A 15,377-nucleotide genomic window follows, 5' to 3' on the forward strand; every position below is an offset into this window, starting at 1 on the left:
TCCTTCACCACGTCCTCTTCCTCCTCCTTCATCACGTCCTCTTCCTCTCCCTCCTCCTTCACCACGTCCTCTTCCTCTCCCTCCTCCTTCACTGCGTCCTCCTCCTCTCCCTCCTCCTTCACCACGTCCTCTTCCTCCTCCTCCTCCTCTTCCTCCTCTCCCTCTCCCTCCTCCTCCTCTTCCTCTTCCTTTTTGACCTATTCCTTCATTTCTCTGTGGATCCATTGGTCCAAAGCTCAGTGAACTGATTCGGGCCCTTTTATCTATTTATTGAAGGATCTGATTGATGTGTGTTAAATTTTGACTCTTAGTATTTCCACCTGGGTAACTGTGTGCTAATTGAGCTCAAGCTATGCTGACTTGAGTGAACAATATTGAATGCTAGTGCTTTCTAAATGACAACATGGTCTAGGCAATGAGAAATGAAGGGATTTGTGTGTAGAGTTTTGCAGTGACAGTTCAACAAATCTGATTCATGTGTCAAAGAGGGGAATAGTGTTTATAGTTTAGGGAAATGGGTGTGCTTTTTGATAAATGGCGTTATGGTTATGAAATTTTAGTTCAAAAGCCTGGTGATAGTGTTTAAGCAATCGAGAAAAACTGTAATATGAGATTTGAACGGTATGACAATTAGAGGTTAGACTGTACAGAAATTGAAATCTACACGCTAATACACACTATAGGCAATGCTGATGTTGTTAACATCAATAATTTGAGAATAAAGTATAACAATAATAATCATTTTTACTTTGGACTCTGACGCTTCACGGACAGTCTTCCATCTCTTCCAGTCTTCCCATGTTGTTTATTCTTCATTTTTGTTCTCATCTTTGGTTGAACCCAGCCCAGAGTCTGACGGACTGCCACCAGTATTTTGAGTTTGATTTATTAATTAAGTATGTATTGAGCTTTTTTCTGCTTTTGGGTCCTTCCTTCCGGAGATTGTGACATCACACACTGGCCAGCAATGGACCCAGCAGAAGGATCATCGCTTTGCATGGCCTTTGAAGCGCCAGGAATCTATGCTGAACCATCACTAGGAAGTACTCTGCACTGCCTGGCTCACTGTGGATGCTCTGGTTGTGTGGGTCACTGAGTGTTCAGGCCAACTTCACCAGATGCAGCTCGCCATCGACTTCCTTCTTGACACTTCTCCTTGTTTGCACCAGATAGATATTTATACAATGGGTGGCACTGGAGAAATATCTAACCGAGTCTCTGACAGCCAGCGCCATCCATCCCTCCTCTTTGTCGGTGGGGTTCTTATTCACAAAGAAAAAGGGTGGTTCTAGCCTTCAGGCCATGTGGTGGGGGCCATCACCTGGGGCATTGAGGCCTGGGGTCAGGCAAGCCCTAGCCAAAATTATAAGCCTATATTAATTTCCTGCTTCAGTCACTATTCACTGTAATTGCATGTAAAACCATGGTTCTTCAAATTGTCCCTGTTTGAGTTCCACAAAATAAATTAAGTTATAGATTTTTGGATTTAATTTAATTTTATTATTTTGTTTGTGAGTTATATTATTATACATCAAGCACAAAGTCTGAGCTTTCCTTTACCTTATTTGTTGTTCTCTGTACATGTGCATTGATGAATGTTTATGTGAATAAAAGCCTAAATTAAAATATGTTCATAAGTGTTGTTCAAAGATGAACAAAGGTCATGGGAATTTGGGATGACATGAGGATGAGGAGTAAATGATTGATTGATTGTTGATTCTTTCTTGTCACAGGCAATCAAGAAAAAAAAACAGTTTTACAAAATAGATATATTTTTTATATATAATTTTAAGGGTTCACAATGGAAATTGTTTCCTAATCATGCTTAGACGAGTGTATTCATGTGTGTTTATTTAGATTTAAATGAATGCTTGGATATCAGATGTTCGCAAATGTTTGATCTTCTTATTTGTTTAGTGGGTGACATTCTCTCCTAATTTTAACATTCACTTTGATAATACAAATGATGCATTAGGACTTGCGTTTACTGACCTAATAAACTCTTTTGGAGTCAAGCAAAACGTCACCGGACCCACTCATCATTTTAATCATATGCTAGATTTAATTATATCGCATGGAATTGATCTAACTGATATAGATATGTACCTCAAAGTGATTCAGTGCTTTACAACTCTAGGACAGGAAGAGCTAAATAAACTTATCACTGCATCTAAACCAACAACATGCCTGTTAGATCCTGTACCCACTAAATTACTGAAAGGGTTGTAACCTGTAGCAGAAGAACCGCTTCTCAATATAATTAACTCGTCATTGTCTTTAGGTCACATCTTCAAGGGCAGGCTTTAAGATGGTTTAGATCCTACCTATCCGATCGGTACCATTTTGTTCATTTAAATGGGGAGTCATCTCCATTATCACCAGTAAAATATGGAGTGCCACAAACACTCCATATAGAGGGTGAGCAGCACCAAGTTCCTGGGTGTGCACATCACAGAGGACCTCTCCTGGACTGACAACACCGCAGCACTGGCCAAGAAAGCACAGCAGCATCTCTACTTCCTCCGCAAACTGAGAAGAGCCAGAGCCCCAGCCCCCATCATGTGCACCTTCTACAAAGGCACCATCGAGAGCATTCTGACGAGTTGTATCATTGTGTGGTATGGCGCCAGAGAAAAAGCTCCGCTCTCGTTTGTCTCTCTTTTTGAGGAAAAAGGGGCAGCTATCTGCTTCCCGCGATTCAGGACCCGCCGATGCTGAGGCACGGAAGGGTGGATCTGGCCGATGAGTTTGAAGAGGGGTTTCCCTTTCACGATCGTCGACTGTGCACAAGAGTGAGCCGCTGGAGGATGATGTTGTGGAATTAACATTGTCTGATTCAGGGGCCAGTGCTCTGCTGGGATCAGCGGAGCAAAGGCAGGAAATGTCTGAGGAGGGCAAAGAAGCTGAGGCTGAGGCTGAGCCTTCCCAATCCTCCTGCCCTGCGTATGATGAGCTTTTAGAAATTATGGGCCGCACCACGGCGAGGCTTTACTTTCCGTGAAGCGGGTGAAGAAAGTGACGTCACAAAGTATCTTGATGAACGTTATTTTTCTGGCCATAACCCTCCAGCTCAGGTGAGCATTCCTTTCTTCCTGTTTTCCAGATAAACATTGAGAAGGAATGGAAGAGGCCGTTTTTTCCTCTAAGACTCCCCTCCTTGACATCTCGCTTGGATGCCAGGGCATGCGCAGCAGCAGCAGGTTTGGCTGTCGCTTCATTGCACACGATGGTGATGCTCTAAGCATATCAGGCTGACCTGCAGAAAGACCGGGATAGCGGCCTTCCCGAAGTCCGGGTCTGAGCCCGAACAAACCCAGGGGTCCTAGCCCGTCTAGGCCTTTGGCCGTAGGGAATAACATCACTGACAGCCGTCTAACGTCCCAGGGGCAACTCCCATAGCAATATGGTAGAGTTGGTACTTAGTGCTCGCCATGGTTCTGGCATGCACTCCCCTCAGCATGGTGGCGTGGGTATACCATTCCCCATAGCGACCCCTAGAGGACGCAGTTCGAAGTTCCCATGAAAGGGAACGTCTCAGATTACTTATGTAACCATGGTTCCCTGAGTAGGGAACGAGACAATGCGTCCTCTAGGTTTCTTGCCATGCTGCGGACGCAAGCTTCAGACGAAGAAGTGAATGATGTGTGCTCCCGGCGCCTATTTATACTATAGTCGCACCGGTAGTGACGTCATGGCTGTCGCCGGCCAATGAGTTGGTGTTTTTTCATTGTATGCTTCAGACACGGGTCATGTCGGGGCGTTCCCCATAGCGACCCCTAGAGGATGCAGTGTCTCGTTCCCTACTCAGGGAACCATGGTTACATAAGTAACCTGAGACGATTTTGATTGTCCTGTACCCCAACAGATTTTAGATTTAATCAAGCGCTTGGCACAGGCCAACATATATCATGTGGACAGTGCAAGCAGCACAGACATTCTGAATCTAATTCAGTTGCTACATGTTGCAACACTTGAGAATCTAGAGCAGTTATGGAAGGAGGTCTCAGGAAATGATGAGCACAGGTATTTTTTTTACATTTGACTAAGTACTATGCAATCCTAGATCTTCTCCTACTGACTTCTTTTTTGGTCTTCCAAAAAATTCCTTGAAACCAGATTCAAAGCAGGAGACATTACAGCAAATGAGGCAGGACAGGCACTGGTAGTCGCATTTAACCACTTGTCTGCTGAGCCTGTGTCAGTGGCATTAGCTCAGATGAGTCAGTGACCTAGTTAAATATTTGTTATGCAATCATTAATGACATGTTTATTCGCCTTCTTATGCTCTGTTCTGCTTTCCAGGAGTTCCTGGCAATTCCTTTTAGTAAATCACATCCTTGTTTTGTATGTTTTTTGTATGTTTTGGCGTATGGCCCTTTAGTATACAGATACTGTGTGTATACTGATCCCTGTCCCATCACTGTGGTGCAGGTATCTGTGGTCTCCTACTTTTGTATGCCAGATGATTAATACAAATATCAGATTTTATAATCTGCAAGCTTTATGTGAAACTTATTACTCTGATTTTTACATTTACCATGTCGTTTGTAAATAATGTTATTCAGCCATTATTGGATATGGCTACAAGTGGCCTGAGTAAAAACACTGAGGAGGATATGATCCTTGCACTGAAGGCCTTGGGAAATGCAGCTCATCCCTCCAGCATCAAGACTCTCCTAAAGTTCCTTCCAGGCTACACAGCAGGAGCTGAAAAGCTTCCAACCAGGGTACAGAGCGCTGCAGTCCAGTCATTCAGACTACTTGCAAGCAGGGACCCGCACAGTGTAAGTACAGTATTATATATATATATATATATAAGTATTCACACCCCTTGTGACTTTGCAAATTTATTAAAATTAAGAAAAAAAAACTGAAATATCACATTGATATATAAGTACTCAGACATTTGAAATTGAGCTGCAATTTTGCTTAACCATCTTTGCAATGTTTCTACACTTGGATTGGAGTCCACTTGGAGTGACATATCCAATTAATTAGACACAGCTACAAATGCATATCAAAGCAAAAAAACAAGCCATAAATTCCAGAGACCACATTGGGTTGAGGCACAGATTTGGAGATGGCTACAATAATAATAATAAATCTAGATGCAAGCATCAATTAAAGGGCCAAGCACTACAGAAGCAAGCAAGGCAGCAAGCATCAGACCAACTGTAACAATGAGTAACTAAAGCCATTTTAAGGTTATTGTAGTCAAAATGGCTGAAAAATCATAAATACATACACTGGTAATATGATTTAATGGCGTATCACTTTTGACCAATAGGTGGCGCTGTTACCAAATTGATGTGTTGTGGTCAGTGTGAGGTGATAATGGCACATACAAAGTTTGGTGTCAATATGTCAAAGTTTTGCTGAGACACTCATTACAATAGGCTAGCATACTCAAAATTGATTAGTATTTTTTGTAGAGCTGCAATTTTGCTTAACCATCTTTGCAATGTTTCTACACTTGGATTGGAGTCCACTTGGAGTGACATATCCAATTAATTAGACACAGCTACAAATGCATATCAAAGCAAAAAAACAAGCCATAAATTCCAGAGACCACATTGGGTTGAGGCACAGATTTGGAGATGGCTACAATAATAATAATAAATCTAGATGCAAGCATCAATTAAAGGGCCAAGCACTACAGAAGCAAGCAAGGCAGCAAGCATCAGACCAACTGTAACAATGAGTAACTAAAGCCATTTTAAGGTTATTGTAGTCAAAATGGCTGAAAAATCATAAATACATACACTGGTAATATGATTTAATGGCTTATCACTTTTGACCAATAGGTGGCGCTGTTACCAAATTGATGTGTTGTGGTCAGTGTGAGGTGATAATGGCATATACAAAGTTTGGTGTCAATATGTCAAAGTTTTGCTGAGACACTCATTACAATAGGCTAGCATACTCAAAATTGATTAGTATTTTTTGTCAATTTCATTATAACTTTTGACCACAAGGTGGTGCTGCTCCGAAACTTTTTGAGTACCATCAGGGCATGGTGCCAAAGACCCATACCGAGTTTTGTAATGATATGCTAATGCATTTCTAACATTTTACAACAAAATTCGAAATGGCCGACGCCCAAAATAGCTGACATGGGAACATTGGGTATGGTTCGACTCTGCATTCTACACTGAATCTAAAGAGACCAGTTTTTTTTTATTTTTGGCCATACCTTTCAGAAGTTATAATCAAAAATATCCATTAAGGATGTCTACGAAGTATATGTATGCAATTAATATAATGTTAAACATTCCGTATTAACGCCTGTATAGCTGATGTGCGCTAGCTGATGAGCACGCTGAGTGGATTGAGCGGGCGGCGGTGCACATGCACGAGCTTGTCGAGTTAATATCCCTTTCTCACAGACATCACTGGAAAGTTTGAACTAAATCGTAAAAATAAGACCATTTATAGGGGCATTCACTATAAATATAATTTATTTTCAACCTTAGGCATACACGACTTTCTGGCGAAAGTGAATCTAACAGCCTGTGCTAGGCTTGTCCCTCTCATTCTGCACCAGTACAAATACGTGCACGTGTTGCGCATGTTTTGCTTGCTTGAGTGTTTCTGCATTATATGATTGGCTTTGGAATATATTAAGTAATTAAGTGTGAAAATAACCGAAGGATATACAGTCAACCAAAAATTATTCAGAGATCAGATATAATTTTTGAAATTTTTTTACTATGGGTGCAGGACACTATAGTTCATTTATGTAAGTGAGGATAGCAAAATAAAGTAAACTGTGACAAATTATACCCAAAAATTATTCATACAGTGGACTACAAGTAAAACTGATACAAATTTTGGACCAAAAATTAATCAGACCGAGTCTGGGAAAAAATTGAAGTTCAGGTTTGCATAAACCTGGATGACAGCATGCCCAGGAGACTACAGGCTGTCATTAAGGCTAAGGTTTGCTGACTAAGTATTGATAGTTGTGTAAATACTGTCATACTAACAGATGTCTGAATAATTTTTGGTTAATTGTAATCCATTACATACCTTTTTATCAAAGTTATATAACATTATCAAGCTGAATTTGTTTTGACACAGTTTAACTCTGAGTTCTTGTCATATTGTATTACCATGTTCTAAACTATAGCGAATAAACTGTGATAATGTGAGAAATGTTGAAGGTGTCTGAATAAATTTTGGTTTGAATGTATCTATTTGATAAATGAAGTTAATCAACTAACATTATACATGATCTTTTGGTTTCTGTACCCAATATTTAAAAATTTTACAAATGCAATAAAAATATCGGTATCGGTACTCGGTATCAGCAAGTGCCAAAATAAAAGTATCGGTATCGGGTGAGTACTGGAAAAAGGGGTATCGGTGCATCCCTAGTGCTAGAGGGATTGAGTTAGAGACTTCAAACTAACTATGGTGACAGATCAGACTGTCTTCTATCTGTGTGCCAAATTTATGTAACTCGAAGTGGACTCCAATCCAAGTGTAGAAACATTGCAAAGATGGTTAAGCAAAATTTCAAAAAACACATTATTTTCATATATTTTACCTTTATTTTACCTTCAGAAAGTGTTTCCGTTCTTGTCTGTTGAGTTCCTGGTTCTGTGAAGCCTCTCCCTCAAAAATACGCAATGGGCTCAAATTGGTTAGCTGGCCCAGGGTGTTGTGATTCGTTAACCGCCTAGTGCACGTTGTCCGGAAACGACACACCCCATTACCATTACAGGTAGTTGTGTGTTCCCGGGGGCGGGGTTTATGTAAATATTGGGGTTAGTGATGTCACAAACCCAGGAAGTTTTTTTTTTTTTTTTTTTGTCCTTAAACAGTGATTGCTTTAGAAGAAAATATCTCCCTTTGCATTGAACTTTGAGTGTCGTAATTTTGCAGATGTTGTTTATGCTCTAACAGCAACAATACACACTAACTAAAGTTAAAAGTGAAATCATAATCAACCACTTGTTTAAGGGTCTGAATACCAGGGACGTTCCTTTCAAATAAGCTGCACATGCTCTGCATACCCAAGCCATTTGAGAGAATGAGTTTGTGGACTAGTTGAATATAAAACATGATTTTAAATTGATGTCTTGTCATTTGAGATGTAATTAAAGCTTACATAAAAAAATATTGGGAATAAGTATGTAAAATTATTTATTTACCCAGTATTGGCAATTTTCTAATAATGTGCCGTAAGCCTCTGGGCAAACAGATTCACAGCGGCTTTGGTGCCTCAGCTATGACAATCATCAAGATTGTTTCTTGTTCTCATTAGTTTGTCAGCAGCATGCAAGTGATTTCATGCACAAGGTAAGCTTTCATATACAAGGTAAGCTGTCCACTAATCATTCGGCCAAGTGGAAAAATGCACCGCCAGATCTCGATTGCCAAAAATCACATTGTGTCTGATGCAGAACTAACTTGACAAAACGTGGCTGAAAAGTCCACTGAAAATATATCTTCTTACATGTTTCAGCTGCTTAATATGATTAAATTACCTTCCACTGCAAAACCATTTTCACATTTGCTAGTGAGTGTTAATTTCCCATACTGGTTAAGTTTGTTAAGAATGTTGTTACAGGACCAAGAAAAGATAATGATGCATAAACAGATGCTACTTGATAAAATCATGAGTACAAATGTCTCCATCAGCAATGTCCACTTTCAGCAGATGCAGACCCTCTTTCTACTTCTTATATGTATCCAAGTGCAGGACATTGTCTTGAACCTCTTTGTACAAAGGACTCATCCTGCTGAAATCCGCATGCTGGCCTGTATGGTGCTTCTAGAGACCAAGCCATCAATAGCTCTGATCCCAGTAATAAGTGAAGTCCTCTTGGAGGAAATTGACCTGCAGATTGCCAGCTTCTCCTATTCTCTACTCAAGGGCATTTCCAAGTCCCGCACCCCTGATAATCAACATATGTAGGCATGCTCAAATGTGTACTGTGTTCTTCTCCTCTCCTTTCAGAACATCTGAATTGTCCTCATTCCTTTTTTTTCTTCTAAAAATCTCCACTGCCTGTAATATTGCCATAAAGATTCTTACCCCCAAACTTGGCCACCTGAGTTATCGCTACAGCAAGAATGCGCACTTGGACTGGTTCCATGGTGAGTTTACATTAGAAAGAAAATGCTTCTCAGAACATGGGAAAACACCAGAGAATATGGAGCTTTTTATTGATCGTTATTAAGTGTAGCATCTTTTTAATTGCTAGCTTTGTTGTACAACCTTTTAGTGATGCTGGGAATGGTCTGATACTGTTTCTTGTCTCATCAGATGACTTTTTATTTTGGACATCTGCCGACATTTATATGCTGCAAAATGAAAGTCTTGTACCCACAAAACTTATGTTTAAGGGAAAAATTAATTTCATTGGGTGAATATTGCAATTTCTTGAGGTAATCAAACTAAAGCAATAACATGCAGCGTAATATCATGTACTGTACACCATGTTTTTATATCTAATATTTCATATATTTCCAGTTTGGTTTCTGTGCAGATGGACTCAAAGAGCTGTTAGCAGGAAAAATCCCTCAACTCAAAAAAGATTTAGGAATCACCGATTTTGCCACTATAATGACAATTGTGAGCATCTTCAGTCTCAGAAATGAAAATGTATCTAATGAAATGATCTATGAAAATGTATGACTTATGTCAGTCATTAGATTAATGGCTATGCTTTGATCTTTAAAGCTCTCTGACTGGCAGAACCTACCAAAAGACAGACCTCTATTGACAGCATATGCCCGCATGTTCGGACAGGAAGCATTTTTAATGGATGTAAGAGGAGACTCTATTCAGAGCATCATAAAGGTATTCCACCATCTTGTTTTTTAATCATCAGGTGCTAGAGACTTTTTTTGATCTGGTTGATTCTTTATTTACATAGATGCAAATTTATTTCCTGCTCAGTCATTTAGTCCTTCTGCTGGGAAGGAGAGTAAGGTTTGGGGAACGGCAGGCAGCTGTCACTGTTGTTGCATCCTCACCAGAGACCTTTGACATGAGAGTGAAAATTCTAGAGGTTGTTGTCTTAAGAACACATCATATATCTTTTCTAATTCAAATATGTCTTATTGCCTTCCTGCTTTTGTAGGCTGATACAATGCTATTTTGTCCACTTTAGCGAACTATCTACAAAAAGGCAATTCCCTCACCAATCGATCTTGTGGGGTTTGAAGCTGTGAACTTAACCATATCAACCTAACAGGTTAATTTATGAACTATGGATCAGAAAACTGTGCCTGGTCTTGTGTATTTGCGTAAACTCAGTATCTTACTGTTTTTCTCTTTACAGGCTGGTGTTACAGAGCACTTCTGGAAGAACAAACCGGCAACATCGTAAAATGGATCATCAAATGTTCTGAATCATTTGAATATTCCTGACATTTTATTAATGACTGATATGGATATTCAAAGATGTTTGATTAAAAAATATTAATTTTGAATTAAATGTCAAATGAATGAAGTGTGCATCAAGAGTTCAATGTGACAGTTATTCATTATGTTCAGACTGATCATTATATTCCAGCCTAGAGTTGGTTCGATTGTAGAGCATTTGCAAAATCTGCTTCATGTTCAGAATGTCAAAAGATTGTTACATCAATTGTAAATAAATGTATTTGATCAAAATGTTGGTACCTTGTTGGGGTGACCTTGTCAAATTATATACCATATCCCAGAAATTGAGTGAGAGAAAAGTCCAGTTTCCAGTGTATTAAAGTGCATTTTCAGTTATTCAATCAGTTGTCAGTTGAGATTTATTTACTGTTTCTACCTGCTTGCAAGCATTTTGAATGTCTCCTTGGACCACTTCTGCTTGGTTTTCTTCACACTCTACATGTCAAGTCAAGTCACCTTTATTTATATAGTGCTTTATACAATACTAGTTGTGCCAAATCAGCTTTACAGTGTTAAACAGGAAAATAGTGTGTAAGAAGACAATAGTAAACAGTCAAATTTTTCAGTTAAAGTCAGTTCATCATTGATTCAGTAATGTCATCGTCCAGCGCAGTTCAGTTCTCTTCAAATAGTGTCTGTGCAATCAAGTTGACAATATTGCCAGAAATTAAGTGGCAAGGAACCAAAACTCCATCAATGACAGAAATGGAGAAAAAAACCTTGAGAGAAGCCAGGCTCAGTCGGGGAGCCAGTTCTCCCCTGGCCAGATGAAACCAACATGGTGTGATTTATTTCCATGCTGCAGCACAAGTCAGACTGAGCAGAGGACTCGTCTGGCTCTTGTAGCCTTTGCTGAGGAATTGTACCGATGGCCGACAAGGTCTTAACATGGGATCTGTCTCTGGGGCTCATCTAGTTGACATGGTCTTAGCTGACATTCAGGGCTGTATAGGTCGTCTCTAGGTGCTGATCCACCATCTGGTCTGGATATGGACTGGTTCTGGGTGACTGAAGTGACCATCTGATCTGGATACAGACTGGATCGGTATGGCTATGGTGACCATAAGAATGAAACTAATATTAGTGTAGATGCCATTCTTCTTATGATGTAGCGAGTACATTGGTTGTTATGGGAAGTGTTCCTGGTTCTGGTTGACCTAATTAATGCAGCCTAACAATCCTTTAACGGATTTGAATTATAGAAATGTGATAGTGTATTATGTGTGTAATACAATAGTGCTTTGAAAACTGCATCGGAGACTCGTTATCAATCGTCCCATCACTAATAGGATTCACGTTTTTGTTTAATAAACTACACTTGGGTTCAGTTCAGCTCGCCTATGTTACAGAAACACTAGACCCACGTTACATACAGGTGCATCTTAATAAATTAGAATGTTGTGGAAAAGTTAATTTATTTCAGTAATTCAACTCAAATTGTGAAACTCGTGTATTCAATAAATGTAATGCACACAGACTGAAGTAGTTTAAGTCTTTGGTTATTTTAATTGTGATGATTTTGGCTCACATTTAACAAAAACCCACCAATTCACTATCTCAACAAATTAGAATATGGTACCTAGTGGGAGGCAGACACTCTTGTCAGTTCAAATTTAGATTAAAGACCCATCTCTATTTGTACTTGACTGATGTTTTCATGTGTTGAGCGAAAACGTTCTCATAACAACGTTCTTGTAATGTCTTTATGATGTTATTTGTACTTGACTGATGTTCTCATATGTTGAACAAAAACGTTCTAATAACAATGTTCTTGTAAAAATGCAAAAATCATGATATATTCTATGTCTACAGCTAAAGCTGAAATCAATCCTACTCCCAAGGAACATCTGGGTGAGCTGCTAAGCTCAGATATTTCCCTACACACAGATGGCTTTGCAGGGTAATGATCAAAAGTTATCAGTTATCATTCATTAATTAGACACTGATTCCTAGTGGTGTGGATGTAGCAACATGCAAAACCAATAGTACCCCTGCCACTCTATAATTTTGTTACTTGCAGTCAGCCATGATTTTATTCCTGGTTACTGAAATAAAGTGAGTATTATTCGATGATTATGTGATCTCAGAATGCCAGTCTTCTTGAGACAACCCACTTAGTTTAAAATAAAACAGCTTTTTTTTAGGCTACTGAAATAACTGCAATTTTAATCTAGGTAATTGTGCATGAACACCATAAAAACAGCCCATGTGCTATATATTCCAAGGTGTCTAAAATCATATGATAGATAGCTTTGTGTGAGAATTCAAGTTGTCAAATTCACTGGAGGTTCACTAAATATTTTCATTTTTGGGTTCTTCCTGCTTCTCTCTGCTGAAGGTTGACTTTCCTCCTGCTTACAGAGTGACAAAGGATCATTTTGTCTTTCATGGAATCAACACAGATCTTTTCCAGTGTGGCACTGAGATGAAGAGTAAGATAGTAAGTGCCCTGCCATGGGCATTTGACTTGAAAATAAACAGGAAAGAGCAAAAGTATGAAATGAACTTAACTCCAATCAAAGTTATTTTCAGTCAAGTACGTTTTCCATGATTTCTACAGCACCATTGTGATATGTAATAAGGTGTCACCAAATATCCTGATGATTTCTCACTCTACATCCAACAGTTCTAATGTGTTCTCTGTTTTGAGAAACATTGAGGATCCATCCTTATTCAAAATAACTCCTATGATGCCTGAGACAGAGGACTCCCAACAGGGTCTGCCACTGGCCAGTATTTTACCCACCTCAAGGGATGATAAGGTACAACAGCCTTCACAATACCATATTGCCAAAATGGAGATGTTTGGAAAATCCTGCAAACTAAACGGCTGTGTTTTCTGCAGCAGACAGAGGATTCTGAGGTGAAATTCAGGCAATGCGCTGATGCCAAGATCCCGCTTTTCATATCAACTAGAACCAGGTACTAGAAACTTGACTTAATTTTTTATATAATCCAAAAATTCGATTGAAATATTCCTGCCAGTAACTTGTTAATTGTTTTAAAGCTGAGGGTGCTTTGAAAAAACCCCATTGAAAAAAAATCAGATTCAGGTCATTGCTGGCAGAAAAAACCCTCCAGGAGTCAGTGAAATGATGAATCTCAGCCACAGAGTATTCAAGGTACCATGACTCAGCCATTACTCTTCATCAGTTATAAGGGGCTGATTATGTATTGTGTTATGTATAATTGGACAGACAGACTGTAGCTTGATTACTACTGCACATACTGTAATGCACTATAAAGTCTTTATTCAGTCGACCCAGAGCTTTGTTTTAAAACTGCTGGTAAACGAATTCAAATACAAATGATTTTATAGAATACAGCTATACTCCTTATTTGTAGAGGGAAAACAAGTGAGCAGCAGTGAATTTGCCATGCAAATGTAACTTGACATGATCTACAGAATAACTATCCAGGAATTACTCAATCATTTTATTCAAGCTCTATCATTCTCTCTATGCTGTAGGATTTAGATGCCACTCCAGAAAGTGTAGTCACAGAAAAAGCACTTGGTCTAAGTCCGCCAGCAAATCCCCTGGCCTATGAAGGTGTAGCCTTTTATCTGCCAACAGCCCAAAGAGACAATATTCAACCCTGACAATAAATCTATTTTCACATAACGTTCCCTCAGAATTCAAGAGTATGTGCCTGGCATTTCTTATATAATGGGTTTCTACCAGAAATATGAGAAAAATCCAGAACGGCAGGCAGCTGTCACTGTTGTTGCATCCTCACCAGAGACCTTTGACATGAGAGTGAAAATTCTAGAGGTTGTTGTCTTAAGAACACATCATATATCTTTTCTAATTCAAATATGTCTTATTGCCTTCCTGCTTTTGTAGGCTGATACAATGCTATTTTGTCCACTTTAGCGAACTATCTACAAAAAGGCAATTCCCTCACCAATCGATCTTGTGGGGTTTGAAGCTGTGAACTTAACCATATCAACCTAACAGGTTAATTTATGAACTATGGATCAGAAAACTGTGCCTGGTCTTGTGTATTTGCGTAAACTCAGTATCTTACTGTTTTTCTCTTTACAGGCTGGTGTTACAGAGCACTTCTGGAAGAACAAACCGGCAACATCGTAAAATGGATCATCAAATGTTCTGAATCATTTGAATATTCCTGACATTTTATTAATGACTGATATGGATATTCAAAGATGTTTGATTAAAAAATATTAATTTTGAATTAAATGTCAAATGAATGAAGTGTGCATCAAGAGTTCAATGTGACAGTTATTCATTATGTTCAGACTGATCATTATATTCCAGCCTAGAGTTGGTTCGATTGTAGAGCATTTGCAAAATCTGCTTCATGTTCAGAATGTCAAAAGATTGTTACATCAATTGTAAATAAATGTATTTGATCAAAATGTTGGTACCTTGTTGGGGTGACCTTGTCAAATTATATACCATATCCCAGAAATTGAGTGAGAGAAAAGTCCAGTTTCCAGTGTATTAAAGTGCATTTTCAGTTATTCAATCAGTTGTCAGTTGAGATTTATTTACTGTTTCTACCTGCTTGCAAGCATTTTGAATGTCTCCTTGGACCACTTCTGCTTGGTTTTCTTCACACTCTACATGTCAAGTCAAGTCACCTTTATTTATATAGTGCTTTATACAATACTAGTTGTGCCAAATCAGCTTTACAGTGTTAAACAGGAAAATAGTGTGTAAGAAGACAATAGTAAACAGTCAAATTTTTCAGTTAAAGTCAGTTCATCATTGATTCAGTAATGTCATCGTCCAGCGCAGTTCAGTTCTCTTCAAATAGTGTCTGTGCAATCAAGTTGACAATATTGCCAGAAATTAAGTGGCAAGGAACCAAAACTCCATCAATGACAGAAATGGAGAAAAAAACCTTGAGAGAAGCCAGGCTCAGTCGGGGAGCCAGTTCTCCCCTGGCCAGATGAAACCAACATGGTGTGATTTATTTCCATGCTGCAGCACAAGTCAGACTGAGCAGAGGA

At 39.0% G+C, this 15,377-nt stretch overlaps 1 long non-coding RNA gene and 1 pseudogene across 1 annotated transcript; both read left to right on the plus strand.

Annotated features, from left to right (window-relative positions):
- Positions 1-14,500, plus strand: part of LOC107592568 (vitellogenin-like) — a 15,811-nt pseudogene extending 1,311 nt beyond the window's left edge.
- On the plus strand, positions 9,951-10,350 carry LOC107592583 (uncharacterized). Its single transcript, XR_001609995.1, has 3 exons — positions 9,951-10,022; positions 10,125-10,208; positions 10,296-10,350. It is a non-coding gene; the product is annotated as an uncharacterized lncRNA (long non-coding RNA).
- Positions 14,501-15,377: the final 877 nt, after the last annotated feature.

Source organism: Sinocyclocheilus grahami, unplaced genomic scaffold (genome assembly GCF_001515645.1).
Source record: "Sinocyclocheilus grahami isolate Dianchi unplaced genomic scaffold, SAMN03320097.WGS_v1.1 scaffold154.1, whole genome shotgun sequence".
In the NCBI taxonomy this organism is placed as follows: Eukaryota; Metazoa; Chordata; class Actinopteri; order Cypriniformes; family Cyprinidae; genus Sinocyclocheilus; species Sinocyclocheilus grahami.